Source organism: Pistacia vera, unplaced genomic scaffold (genome assembly GCF_008641045.1).
Source record: "Pistacia vera cultivar Batoury unplaced genomic scaffold, PisVer_v2 Contig58, whole genome shotgun sequence".
NCBI lineage: Eukaryota > Viridiplantae > Streptophyta > Magnoliopsida > Sapindales > Anacardiaceae > Pistacia > Pistacia vera.
In genome coordinates this window covers 733,357-749,034 of record NW_022196423.1, presented here as the reverse complement: position 1 = coordinate 749,034, position 15,678 = coordinate 733,357, and positions in this window count along the sequence as shown.

The following is a 15,678-nucleotide window of genomic DNA, read 5'->3' as shown; positions in this document are numbered from 1 at the left end:
AAAAAGTCACAGTACTCTGGAATCTGAGGATCAGTGGCTGAAAAAAGTGTTCCTCGAACCTACATTTATTGAAAATCATACCAAATTTAGCTGTTTACTTCCTTTCACATATTTTTTCTACTTAAAGAAATAATAAACACTCTTCCACCACAATTTAGCTGGCTAGTTTTCTGTAAATTTTATAGATAAGGGTTTCCCGACGATCGACAAGATCAGTATGAAAGGGCCAAGAAAGAGAAGAAGAATATGTCATCTAGTTATGCAATTGCTAGAATAGATTTGAAGCTGAGAAAGATGTCAAAGGCATTGATGTCTGATGAAAAAATAATGCTTGAGAAAAGTTGTTTCATTACTCATGCAACTAAGAAAACAAGAAAGTGGCACTAGCATTTGAAAAGACTCACCTTCTTGCGGACTAAAGATGAAATATGGTATAAGATGATAAGCAGCTTGCACAATTTGAAAGATCCCTTGCCTGCATTTGATTAAGACAGAACCAAAAGATTAAAATAGATCAATCTAGTTTCAAAATATTTCTACTGGAAATCTGAGTCTAAATAAATCACTTAATTAGATCTCTCATTGCTGAATATTAAATGTGGTTACATTAACATTTAATATTCAGATGATATTTAAATTCGAACTTTGAGCTTCTAGCTAGAAGCTGCACAATATTTAAACAGGATAGTAAGATGTCCAGAGAATTACAAGAGTTTAACTTTAAAATGTCAATGAAAGTTCGCATGCCACAATCTTCAAGGAAAACTCATATCGACAGTTTTTTCTTCTGTCAAAGGATATTATATCATTTATCGTCCTACAACTTCTCCAAAGCAGTAATTGAACAAGTTTCCTGATATGAGATGAATATAGTTCATGTTGAGGAACATACGTGTGGAGAAACATGCTTTCATGTCACCACTTTGTCAAGATAAGAAGGCAACAGGCAACTGGAAGGCAACAAGAGACTTACAACATTCGTGTGGACAATTCCAGGAGACACACATAATACATTTATGCAGATTCAGCAGGCAGTCGTTTTGAAGGAGACTACTAAACATAATCGAGAAGCAACTGAAGTCTGTCAGATGGCTATTCCTTCCAAACAATGCAGAAAATAAGTAATACAAGATATGAAATTTGTTGTTTTTCTAGGTGATGGAAAGCCATTCAGGACTCTACATCCTAATGATAATCAGACTACAGCAGATGTCAAGAAAAAAAAATGGAAAAGCAGAGAGCATAAACTAGATAAACAAAATACAAACTATTACAGCAACTTAGCGTCTAGAACTTAAATGGACAAGTTCTAATAGTTGCTAAAACATGTGCACACCCATGGAGAAATATAATATTATTCAAAATTCACTGCCGTCAAGTTTCAGTTACTGACATTTATTTAAGTAGGGAGTCCAAAACAAATCTTTGTTCAAATGCTATAAACGAATAATCAGACTCATGTGAATATTGCTGTTTTGGAATGTGAAAAAAAGGCCTAAGCCCTTAGAGTTTCTGATTCTAGCTATTCATGGTCAGCTAGAGGTGAAAAAATAAAAGGTTATTTGAAGACAGTAGATGGGAATAAATCAGTATTAATAAGACAGAAAAGCTCTTAGCATCACTATGGGTTTTGTTTCAAGACTTTCAAGATTTTTGGTTTCTCTTAATTCAATTCTATTGGCAAGTGGTTTTCAGCTGAATCTGGCACTATTTGTTTCAAAAGACTTTCAAGATATTTTGTCTTTGTAAGCTACAGACCCTCCTAATAGATGGACTTGTTTTCTGTGGTGGACACTGGTGGACAGCTTATTCTTCAAGTTATTAATAATCTCTTTGTTTCCTACCAAAAATAAAGTATGATTACTCAATGACTAAGTACAATATAATAATAATGACTTTAACATTATCATGTAATCATTAAATAAGCTGAATTATTTAGTAAATTATGTACAGACATTTAACAGAAAACAAGCTGTGATATTTTCTCCGATCATCCCAATAAAGTTGCCAGATATGCCAAATACATGAAATAAAATGTAAAGCAACACTAATTTCAGGTATTCAAATTTGTGAAAGTATTAAATATTGATTTAACCGCACCTGTGCTAGCTTGCTGCTTGTGTATCCCAATAAGCTTGTAAATTTTTCTTCCCAGAAACAACGTTCATGTCTTCTGGGTCAACAAAGCCAACATAATGCATCTACAAGAAAAAGAGGGGACAGTATTTTCAGACAACACGATAACAGTCAGATGATTAAAGTATGAGCGGATACCCGCGATATGGTTAATCAACTACTACTGCATTATTACATTACATAGAGAAATTCATTCTCTCTTTTCCAGATGCCAATAACAATGAGAACTAATGAGAAGCTCAACCTATGTACAAGTAGAAAGGGAAACATGTCAAGGAAAGAAAAAGAGATAAGGGAACATTAGAAAACTAGCTTAAACATTGCAAAAAAGAAGAAAAGGTGAAACCAGGAACCAATCAAATGATCATCCACACAGAAGGCAATCTTTTGTAATGTGAAGATCCACACTCTTACTTCAACTCTTATTACGTATAATTTATGTTCTTGTTATATCCAATCTTATTAGAAAGTCCAAAAGTACAAAAGGAGGAGCATCCATCACAGGAAGATACAAGAGAGCACAAACAATAGAATTGAAAAGTAAAGCTCTAAAATCTAACATATAAACAAATTATAGAACAGCAGTGCAATAAAATCGAAAAACAAAAAATAAAAGGTTGCTAGACTACCAGACATCATAGAAAAAATAGGATTCTCTAAAACCTCAAAAGCTTTACAATTCTTTTCAATGTCCCCATTGTGATGTATCCAAAAAAAAAAGAAAGAAAAAGAAAGAAAGATAGAAGAAAGAAAAGGCACATTTCTCTTTGGTGGTTGGGGTGGTGGAGGGCGGGAGGAGATAAGAACAGAAACAAAAAAAGGACATCTCACTATACACTCAAACAAATAAACCTGAGAGTGGCCAAACTACACAATCCATCCCACTTACTTTCCTACTTCTCTCAGAGGCAATAACTCTGCCAATGATTAAAGATAAGCGGAAGAAGAGCCCTGTCCACATAAGATTTGAGGCTCAGTCCTAGTTGCCAAGCAAAGGGCACTATTTGAAAAAATGGTTGATACATGCTGACTGTTTTTGCAAAATAATCCACCGATCAGGAGATAAGCACACCCTAATATCTTCTTTGATCATTCAATGGCATGCAAAATTTCTTGCCCCCAATTTCAAGTTTTCATACAGCAACTAAACAATACTAAGTCTAAGTCTGCCCCTCCAGATATCATCATTTCATGGTCAGTCCCCAGCTCAATATTTTTTTTTAATTTTAAATGTTATTCCCAATATTACTAAAGCTTGATAGATATAATGGACAAATAGGAATATAACATTTTTTTCTTTTCTTTTCTTTTGTTTAATAATAATAAAACACATACGAGAAAAATGTCAAATGTAACTTACAACAGAATTCACATTAACTATTCGACTTGGGAGCCTCTATAAGGGATGGCAAAAGCAAAACTGAAAGCAGGCTGGAGCCAGATGATTCACTTGCATGTGTTCTTCATGCCCATCTTTGAAAATTTTTGTGGTTCTGGACACAGCAGATCAAAGCAAACAGTAAATGATACTAAATGTTGTATATAACACAATGGAAGTTAAAAACATCTTGTTATTGCAATAGCTTATATGGTTTCCCAAAAAAATAAAAATCCATCCAGTAGGATACACCAAAATGTTCGTAATACCTAGAAAGCTGCAAAACACAAAATTTTACAACAGCAGAGATTGTGAGGAAAAGATAGTACCAACTATATGAAGAAATTGGAAAAATAATAATAAATAGACAATAAGTCTGCACTGAAGAGAGGGAAAATATTCCGATGATATAAGGATAAAGGGAATATGTAGATAATGGTCATTATCATATAATCAGTTAATATTGGCTAAAAGAAACAATACTAGGCAAGGGTGAGAGAGAAATAGTCAAACTTATTAAGATCAGGATATTATTTTAGGGCACAAACTTTATAAGTGGGGAAGCTTCTATTTCATTTTTAAATATTAAATAAAAACAAGTAAAGTGCTCAATTTCATTTTACATGAAATTCTCCAAAAAAACCCTAAAAGTAGATATTATGGCATCACAGCCTAAATGATAAAAGAATAAAAGAAAACACAGATAACATGTAAATTACATCAACAGAAAAATATTTATTCGTCCATGTAAATTATAACAAGAAGAAAATTGAAGCTTCAATATGTTTTAGGAATCAAAAGCAAACTTTTGATTTCAGATCAACATGAACTAAATGACTCAACATAGATGGCCAGGCATTTGGTAGACAATCAAACTGAGTTAGAAGTATGATAATATCGTCAAGAAAGGAAGAAAGATAGAAATTTGTATTCAAAACACACCTAGACAAACTTTGAAGTGTAAACAGAGCGAGAAACATATGGAATGCCAAAGAATGCAGTCCAAAAGAATAAAAGGCCCATATCAAAGCAGAGTATGTAACCGACCTTCTATGCCCCAAAATTCTTTTCATTCTGATGAATAAACAAAGGATAAGAAAAAAAACTATTGTAGTCACAAGTTTAATTTTTAAAAGGAAAGGAAAAAACTAATCAATCCAATTTAAAAGTTCATGATAGCATCTCCAAGACTTTTAACACAACAATAATATCAATCAAGCTTATAGTACTCCATTTCATCTATGCTAAATTTTTCAACCAATCTCTAATGCAACTATCACATCATTGTATCATTTATTCACAACATCATAGTTTGACTACTAAAGTAAGATTTTATAAATGAAACACACATTACACTTTAGTTTTGGCAGTCAAATAACATATTGTAGAAATAATACATTTTCATAAGACAAGCACAACCTAAGTGTTTGACATTAAAGATACCGCGTAACCTCCAAATAAAAGCATGCCAAAAGCAAACTATTTACTACACTATGAATAATAATGATAGAAGAGCAAACCAGAAAGTTATAACACAATATAATAAAAACCCATATAGCATCAAGATGGGAAACATCAAGAAGGAAGTAGAGTTACACCTATTGAATGACTGAGAAACACAAACCTCAATGGAAAATCCAGCTTATTGATAAGAACATGCAAGGTCCTAAACGTGCATTCATGCATCAGCAAATCTCACAACAGAGTCCAAGGAGAGTAGATCAAGCTCCCTCACCTTGAGGAGACATATATCATGTCAACTATCTTTAATGAAATGTTAAAATGAATAACAATGTAATACCTAGAAAAGATATATTCAACAGCCAGCATTATGGACACAAATCTCAAACCCTCTATTGTCCTTAAGGGGCATTTAAAAGTCACAAGCAATTTGTGTCTATATGTAATGGTTTGCTCAAACAAACAAACTGTCTTTTGGATCAACTGCACGGCGTCTTGGACAAATACTTGAAATGTGATTTTTCTAATAAGCATTTTTTAATCTGTGTCAAGTGCTTTTAAGCAATATTTTGATAAATATTTCTTCAAAAAGGGGTTCTAGGTGCTTTTATCAAAACAACTTTTACTCAGACCACTTCCACAAAAGCACTCCCAAAATGCATCTCTGGATGGGCAAAAAATGAACCAAAAAAGAAAACATAGAAATGCCTTCGGGTGCTATGTTTCAACTAAAGACACTTGTAGAAAAAATTAACAAATTTGCATAGAAATAAAGCCACAATCGTTATAATTTAGGAGATACCTCATATTGAGAGGAGGGCCTCTTCCAGTCCATTCCTCCTGCCATTTCTGGATCAACTCCGACTGCCTTCACATTCCTCACTGCCATAACAACATGAGCCCCTGATTCCCCAATTGCCTGTTGATTAAGAGTACACAAGCCCATTATAATTAAGCAAAAGAGTAAAACTTCATTACTCTCTAAAATCATTAAAATCAACATAAAAACCCCTAAAATCTCAAATATCCCCCCCATTTTCAGAAAAAATCATTAAACTTCCCTAGGTTGCTCTGATAACAAACCATAGTTACTCAGTCTAGCAAATACTAACAGAAAACATCATTGATAAAATCATTAATATCATCAGAAACATCCTCCAAAATCCTCAAATACTCCTCCTCCTTTCACAAAATTTCATAAATTTCATTAATCTCCCTTAAGTTTTCTCTATTTTAAAACCATCTCATTTCAACATTAGCCGAAACTTCTTTCAATCCTAATAATGGCGAAAAAACTTGAACACCAATCACAAATTATCCAAACTAAACATGTCAAAATGTATTTACTGGAAATTCAAGAATCTAAATAAAATTTACCAGAAAATCCTCATATACCTCCAATTCTTACAAAACTTCAAAAAAATTCATAAAACTCCTGAATATTACTCAACTACAAACCATCTCACTTACAAAAAGGTAGAAAATAGAAACCTCCTTAAATTTTGTAACGGGTACAAAAAATAAAACTTCAAATATTTAAAGTATAATCGTAATTTACCCAAAAAAAATTATAACAAAACGAGTAAATAAAATAACAAGGTTATACGGACGATTCTCGGCCAGTGTAACTTTTTTAACCAAAAATCCTCAAATAGCTCCTCAATTAACACAAAATGTCATAAATTTCACTGACTCCCACTGAATTTTACTCAACTACAAAACGTCTCAATTACAAAATAGGTAGAAAATTACACCCTCCTATAGAATTTAAAAGTTTACAGTATAAGCCAATTTACCCAAAAAAAAAAAAAAAAAGAAAAAAAGAAACTCTAAAAAAAAGAATAAAACAAAGGTTATACCGGGCGATTTCTCGGCCAATACGCTGGGGGATCCGGGACAATGCAAGTGAGATCATTAACAGGAGGCAAAGGCAAGGGGTTCTGCAAATGACTGGCCAAGATTCTTTGAAAGAGCATTGTGAATCACGTAGCACCACCTCTAAGCCATTCATCCACCCCAACGCCCTTCTTCTTCTTGTTCAAAGAAGAAGAAGAAGAAGACGCCGTTTCCATCTCACCTCTTGTTGGGACTCACTAACCAATCACAATCTGGTCTAGTAACAAACGCACTCTAAAGGGCAGCCACCGTCCGCTGCCTCACACTCCGTTAAACAGCCGTCGCCACGTCAGCCTCAGAGTTCCTCAGTTTCTTTCTCTTCTTCGAATCTCGCCCATGTGGGTTGATTCTTGGGTTTTGAAAGTTGATTCGAGTAAGGAAGTTTTTGTTCATGTGGTTTCTTTTTCTTTTATCTATTGTGTGGGGGGTTTTGTCTTATTTGATAGTTGTTTTTTTGGTTTTCTTTTTTTTAATCTGATTTTACTGTTTCTAATTATCTGATTTTATGGGTTCAAAAGATAATATTGTCGTGTAGTGTTTACTGTTTACATATAATATATATTATATAATATCATGTATACAAATTGTGTATAAAAACTTTATATAAAATTATAGGCAATGCTATATGCATACCGATCATTTGTAATCAAGTACTAACATTAAAATTTGAATAAAAAAATTTAAATTTTAATGTTAATACTGGATTAGCAAAAATAATTAGTGCACATAGTATTATTGAAAATGATAATATAATAATATATATATAATAATTAATAACAAGTTAAAAAAATGTCCAATCATTTATTAGAATATTTGCATCAGTGCGTATAAATCATAAATATTAATTATACTAGATGGCCTGACACTAAATGAGTAAAAGAATCAACATGAGTTTCTCAATTTGAGTCTCTTATGTATTAACAGGGTGATCACTAAGAATATTTGTCTGGTCATTCACTTAGTAGGATATGTGAAATGCACTTAAACTAGTCCAATTAAAAAAAAAATTAATATATATATTGTTATATACTGTATATTGCATTGCAATTTGCAAAGCATTCGGGTGAGTGTAAAATAGCACTTGCACTAAAAAAACAACAATATATCCTATACAGTGTCTTGGAGCTTGGAAACATGACCATCTATGTACCGTACAATTTGTAAAATTGGTCACTAGGATATCAACATTGAAACTAAGTGCAATAAAATCGGGGTGGAGCGCCCAAACATTAAAATAAGGTTATTTAGATAACGAATGTAATTATTTTTAAAATTTTTATTAAGAGTCTCAGTAGGAGAAATGGTATTCTTGAACTAATTCAAGAATGATTTTAAAAAGAATTATACCTAGAAAACGAGCTGACATTATTTGATTTTGGAAGTTGTTATCAGATGCCTCGAAAAGGAACTACCAATCCGAAGTTACCAGCATCAACATGCGTTGTCATATCATCACCAAGATGAAGATAAGGTGGAACCTTTCCTTGAAGATTTCATCATGTAATATAAAACAAAAGAACTTGATGGAAGAATAACTTCTACTTTGTAGCTAGGATGCTTTTTTTAGTGGAGTAATATACACCATAATTTAATCTCACAATTTTTAACCTGGTGTTCATTATTGATCAGTTAGTAAATAGGTCCTACCGACTTGTATGAGTCCTGCCTGTTATTTTTGTGAGTTAATAATGATGAGGTCACGTCGAGGGTTGTGAACTAACATACTCTTTCTAGAGCATGCTGGTAAAAGTAGTTGTGAGATACCCCTACAAAGTTATCATTTTTTACAAGTGAAATATTGGCTCTTGGGCTTGCAAATATCCTTCTTTGGGTACTTCACCATCACATTTTATTTTTTAATGACTGAGGGTGTCGGGTCAGCTTGCACGAACCTCAACTATTCTCGAGACCCTGGAACTATCGACCAGATAAAAGCTCCAATACTATCCCTATTAGCAGCCGAGGAGATTCGAATTCAGGAGACCATATAACTTAGCCTCCTTTGCTTTTTTAGATCAGGCCACATAGTAGTGGTTAACCATCACATTTATCACATTAAATAGTGAGATACTTGAGAGATAAAATTTGATAAATTTTAAGAATAAGACCAGGCAAATAGTTTTGGAAAGATCTATTTGTCTAAACTCTTAAACTTCCAGATTGAGGAATTGTCCCTTCAAAACAACCTCCAAACTAGTACAACTATCAAGGCTTCAGGAATTTCTCAGAATAATTTGTTATTCAACATATCCAACTCAAGAAGATTTTTCAAGTTACCCACTTCAATTGGTAGTGAATCAGTTAAAAGATTATTAGACAACCAAATAAATTGAAAGGGAAGAAAGACCGATAACTTCTTTGGGTATGGAACCATTCCGATTATTACTAGATAAATTTGGTACTTGCAATTTTTGGCAATCCAAGACTTGGAGGAATGCCTCCCTCAATTTATATCTCCCATAAAAAGCTTTGTTAATGTAGTCAGATTACCAATGGAGAAGGAAATTTGAACCTGAAAACTTGTTGGCATTCAAATGCAATCCTTCAGGATTCTAGAGCCTCCCAATAACTTCAGGAATACTACCAGCTAAGAAGTTTTCTTCCAATCTTAAATGGGTTAAGTTAACAAGGTTTCCAATCTTAGTGTAAGAAGTTTCAACTCGATGCAAGACAGTCCGGCTGAAACCATTTTATCTGTGTGCCTAAAAAGTCACACCGATGTCAGCTCTAGCTAAAAGACAAAATGTATTAGCTGTCAAACCCAAACCGCCTCAAAAATATTGTATAACAGTTGTCCCACCTTTATCAAAATAAAGGATTCGGATGAATGAGAACTCTCCATGTGTCAAGGCAACTTGCAAAAGCACTCATTACATTGACCTCAAAAGTATAAATGGGCACATATATCTCTTCATGAAAGGAGAGGTTGGGCGATGAGAGCTTGGCATAGATTTGAGCTTCATTATTTTTCGCTATAAACAAAGCTTTTCTCATTTTGATGCTTAGACCATCTCCAACCCATTGCACCAATTTGGTGCAAAATTGCACCAAATTGGTGCAAAATTTGGTGCAAAACACTATTCCATCTCCAACCCACAACACCAAATATTGCACCAAAAAGAATATTCTTAGATATTCTTTAGAATATTCTTTTTTTCTTTTATTGTAAATCAACAATTAATCTATTGCTCATTTTTGTATATATAATAAATATTGGGAATGATATTTTTATTAATAATAATTATTTGAAAATTATACTAATTTATAATGAATTAAGCATTTATTTAATCAAATAAATATTACATTTAATATAGAAAAACATTACATAATATAAAATGATACAAAAAAAAAAAAGATGTGTTGTCTATTCAAGTTTTTTTCATATTTTGATGATCTTACTAGATCTGGAACTAATCTACCGGAATACTAAAGTTGATTTTAGTTTATGTTGTATTTCTTTTAATTTTAGTGTTTTAAATTAGTGTAATTTTTTATTTGTAGTTTAATATTTGCATTGAATAAAGTTCTATTTTTAATTTTTCATCATTTTTTAAATTATATCATTATATAAATAATAATCAATTAAATTAAATACAAATACTCAATTTGGTGTGATTTTTGGTGTAAAATTTAATACCCAATTAACTTAACAAAATTAAAAAAAAAAAAACCAAAATTTAAAAAAAAAAAATTTTTTTGCTACAGTAATGCGCCAAAATGGTGCAGTTGTTAGCGTAGGTTGGAGTGCAACCACGCATTTGGTGTTTTTTGCACCATTTTGGCGTGGGTTGGAGATGCCCTTATGTGCAATATCATAGAAATAGTCAGAGAATAATAAAAGAACAGTGGACGTAGAATTCGCTTTAAGCATCTTAGCCACGGTAAAAATCATCTTCCATTTACTATATTGCATTTTCCATTCATGTGTAATTTCTAGGTTAGCTTAGTACTTTGTACGTGCGAATTGTTGGTGTCAAAATCATGCATCAACAGTTTAGCGCTAAAAGGAGGGCATGATTCACATCAGCTCTCCATGTTTTTCCAGCAAGCCTCAAAATCTTCATGTTATCAGATGTGAAAATTTGAAGTCTGTTCTAGATCAGAGCTCTCAAATCACGTGGCCAGACCACAGATCGCACGCTCAGATCATATAGATCACGCGTTCAAGATCGTTGAGATCACGCATTCAGATCAGTTAGATCACGTGGCCAGATCGTAGATCACATGCTCAGATCACCTAGATTGCGTGGCCAGATCGTAGATCTCACGCTTAGATAGCCCAGATCACGCATTCAGGTCATTTATATCGCACGTTTAGATCATTTAGATCGTGTGGCCAGATTATAGATCGCATGCTCAAATTGAATCGCGTGGCCAAATCATAGATCGCATGCATCAGATCATTTAGATCACGTGGCTAGATGGCAGATGGCACACTCAGATTGTCCGGATCGCGTGGCCAGATCACAGATCGCACGCATCAGATCATTTAGATTGCGTAGCTAGATCACAGATCACACGCATCAGAGCTCTCAAATCTCATGGCTAAATCGCAGATCGCACGCTCAGATCATCTAGATTGCGCGTTTAAGATCGTTGAGATCATGCGTTCAAATCAGTTAGATCGCGTGGCCAAATCGCAGATCACACACATCAGATCATCCAGATTGTGTGTTCAAGATTATTGAGATCACGCATTCAGATCAGTTAGATCGCGTGGCCAAATCGTAGATCGCACGCATCAAATCATCCAGATTGCGCGTTCAAGATTATTGAGATCACGCGTTCAGATCAATTAGATCGCGTGGCCAGATCACAGATCGTACGCTCAGATAGCCTAGATTGCGTGGCCAGATCGTAGATCGCATGCTCAGATCACCCAGATCATGCGTTCAAGATCGTAGAGATCACGCGTTCATATCATTTAGATTACGTAGCAAGATCGCAGGCCGTACGCTCAGATCGCTCCGATTGCGTGGCCAGATCATAGATCGCACGTATTAGATCATTTAGATCGCGTGGTTAGATCGCAGATCGCACGCATCAAAGCTCTCATATCGCGTGATCAGATCGTAGATCGCACACATTAGAGCTCTCAGATCGCACGCATCAGAGCTCTCATATCACATGGCCAAATCACATGCTCAGATCATCCAGATCCCGCATTCAAGATCGTTGAGATCACGCGTTCAGATAATTTAGATCGCACTTCCAAGTGGCCAGATCATGCTTCCGAGCACCTAGATCGAGCTTATGAGTGCCTAGATCGCTAATCTTGAGTTCTCAGATCAAGTTGTGTGCTTTCTGATCGAACTTCTTCTATTCTCAAATCAAGCTTCGCGCTTTCTGATCAAACTCTTGGTGTTCTTAAATAAAGCTTTGCGCTTTCTGATCGAACTTCTTTTGTTCTCAGATCAAGCTTCGTGCTTTCTAATCGAACTTCTTTTATTCTCAAATCAAGCTTCGTGCTTTCTAATCAAACTTCTTCTGTTATCAGATCAAGCTTCGCGCTTTTTGATCAAAATTTGTTTTGCAGTCACAGTTTGATCGATTTAAAAAACAACAAGTAGAAGGACAAATTTTATTGAATGATGATGAAATATTTGAAGAGGTCCTTGGTCCAGAAAAAAATGGCTATTTGCATGTTTATGGTCCAGGAAAAAATATTACCGAATATTTTGGAAGTAGACCAACTAAAGCACAACTTATGAAACAAGTGCAAACAACTAGGAAGGAAGCAAATGAAAGGGTGGAGGAGGCAAAGAGGGACGCAAATGAGAAATTAGAAGAAGTGAAAAAGAAAATGGAGGAGATGAATAGACGATGGGAAGAGAAGTTCATGATGATGCTTACAACTCAAGGTCAACAATCTTCAATAAATAACCAAATCCCTTTGGATGAAATTGTAAGTTATTTTGAAAATTGCATATATACTATGAAAACCATTTTTCTTTTACATTAATCATAAAGTGATATGCAATGATTACATTAATCTATATGATTAATCTAAGTTTTTTTTCAAATTTGATATTGCAGGTTGGTGGAAATTCTTAAATGGACAGGAAAGATTGCTATGACATTGAAGATTCATATTTTGTAAAAAAAAAAATTAGTTGATAACATTTTAAATTACTAGGATGAAGGATTTTATGAGTAGACAATTATTTGGTTGGAAATGACTTTGTTAATGTATAACTTTTTATGTTAGAAATTTTCATATGACATCATATTATCTATTTAATATAAAAGAATTGCTATAAATTTGTAATTATTATTAAATTTGTTAATTATAGCAATATTTGTACAATTAATTTTAATTGAAGCAATAAATTATAATTTTTTTATATAAATTATTTGTTCCATAGCAAATAATTATAATATTTAGCTACAAATTAAAAGTATTTATAGCAAGTTATTTCAATATTTAGCTATTAATAAACTATGTCCATAGCAACTGAATTTCACATATAGATATGACTTCAATATGTCCATAGCAAATAATTATAATATTTAACTACAAATCAAAAGTATTCATAGCAAGTAATTTCAATATTTAGCTATTAACACACTATGTCCATAGCAATATCTTTTCATATACAGATATGACTTTCATATGTCTGTAGCAAAAAAATTAATATTTAACTATGAATTCACTATATATGTGGCAAATGATATTCTTATTTAGTTATGATTTTAGTTGTCATGTAGCCAAAAGGTTAATATATTGGCTATGGATATTATTTTTATAGCAGAAATTTTCAAGATTTAGTTATAAATTTATATTTTTGTAGCTAAAATGCAAACATTGCTATACAGACTATTCTCCGTGGCTATAAAGGCAAAGTTTTTGCTACAAGCTTATTATTGTTATGGCAAAAACATTTAAGTTTTAGTTACATATTAATCTCATCTATAGCAAAAAATATAAACTATTAGCTACGTAAGCAAAAAGTTAAATGGCTAAATTTTAGCTACGCCACTTCTAGCTACGATAAGCTACAAAACATTGCATTTGTAGCTAAACCATTTAGCTACGTAAATTCATACTTTTAGCTACAATAAACACTATGGCTAGAAATGCATAATGTTTTAGTGCAAGCTTCGCACTTTCTGATCGAACTTCTTCTGTTCTCATATCAAGCTTCGCGCTTTCTGATCGAACTTCTTCTGTTCTTAGATCAAGTTTTGCACTTTCTGATCGAACTTCTTCTGTTCTCACATCAAGCTTCACGCTTTCTAATCGAACTTCTTCTGTTCTCACATTGAAGAGGATCGTTAGATCCCGTGATTGTTTAATCTTTTCACATTGAAGAGGTTTTTTTACGTAAATTGTTTGTGTCCCTTGTGAATTCAAAGTGTGCTATCAAGCATATTTGTGTAAGGTTTTGCTCACCACAAATTCATTTAAGTAGAAAAGGTTTGATAGTGCATTCTTTCCTTTTCAGGATGGAACCAACAAATTTTTGCCAGTCCAATTAGTTGAATATTGTGACTCTCCGATTAGTTGGACTGCTTGTGACACCAGCAGTAAATGCAGAAATGGATAGAAGCACTCCAGGAGCTGATGACGTGAACAAGATGTTCAGTTATTTGATTCTTGAAATCAAATAAAGCAAGTTCATCGGATTTGGCTGAATTGATCGATCATCCAAAAAAAAATGAAACCAAAGAAGTAAATGGAACGAAAACCAATATCCAATTCGGATATTATTGCTTCCAGGGGTGCGTAAAACATGCAAAAACAAAAATAAGATCAATATGTCCAACGACAATTTCAATTCAAGCCAGCCATCAGAATCAGACAATTAAGTTATGCGTTATAATTTTTTTCCTTCAGGATTTGGTTATGTATCTGATAGTTATTCTTCCATTCACAATTTTTAACTCAGAAGTCAGAAGAGTTGTTCAGAGTGTTTATAGTTTTAAATAAGCTTTTTTAGTCAATAGACAAACCTAAATAAATATACTCAAAATCTCCTTTGCTACGAGACTTGCAATTGTACTCTAAAAACATACCGTTTGGAAAATTTGAGGCTTCTAGACGATGTTTTCTTGTAAACCCAGTTAAAACCAACTTGTGTTAAATAAATAATAAATAATTATAGGATTATTTACTAATTAAATACTTATAAGTCTTCTTCTGTGTCAAGTTTACTTGTAGAATAAAATAAAAACCAACCGGTTTTGGGTTTGAAAATATCTCTTTATCACCTATAAAATAATATTGAAGGTTTAGTGATGGTGAGAAGATGGTAACATGACTTGAAATACCATATTAAATATTATAGATGCAGAAATAAATAAATATATGTATTTAAGAATCATAAATCTTTTTTTTTTCTAGACAAACCATATCTATTTGACTATTTCTACAAATATAAATACAATATAACTTTAGAAAATTTAAAATTATTAGATCAATATTTTTAACATATCATGATTGTGACGACTAATATTAACCGTTATTAGGAGTAGTAACCAGTGTTCTAAAACCCGACCTGAGGTGTCACCTGGCCAAGGGGTCGGGTCCTAGGTTGATTAGTCCAATCGGTCAAATAGGAGGTCTATCGGTGATCTAGCAAGTTTGAAATTTAGCAAATATACCCTTGGTAAATACACATTAGTCCCTATAGGTTTGAATTCCAGCAAACACACCCCTATGATCTGACTGCACAGTGAGGGTTTCACTTTTCTAAGCCAAATTCCGGTTGATTCCAGCAGCCAAAATTTAATCTGACACCACCACCTGAAGCACCAGCCTCCATTTTACAAAACTCCTATAACCCCGACACTTAATAGCCCCCGTG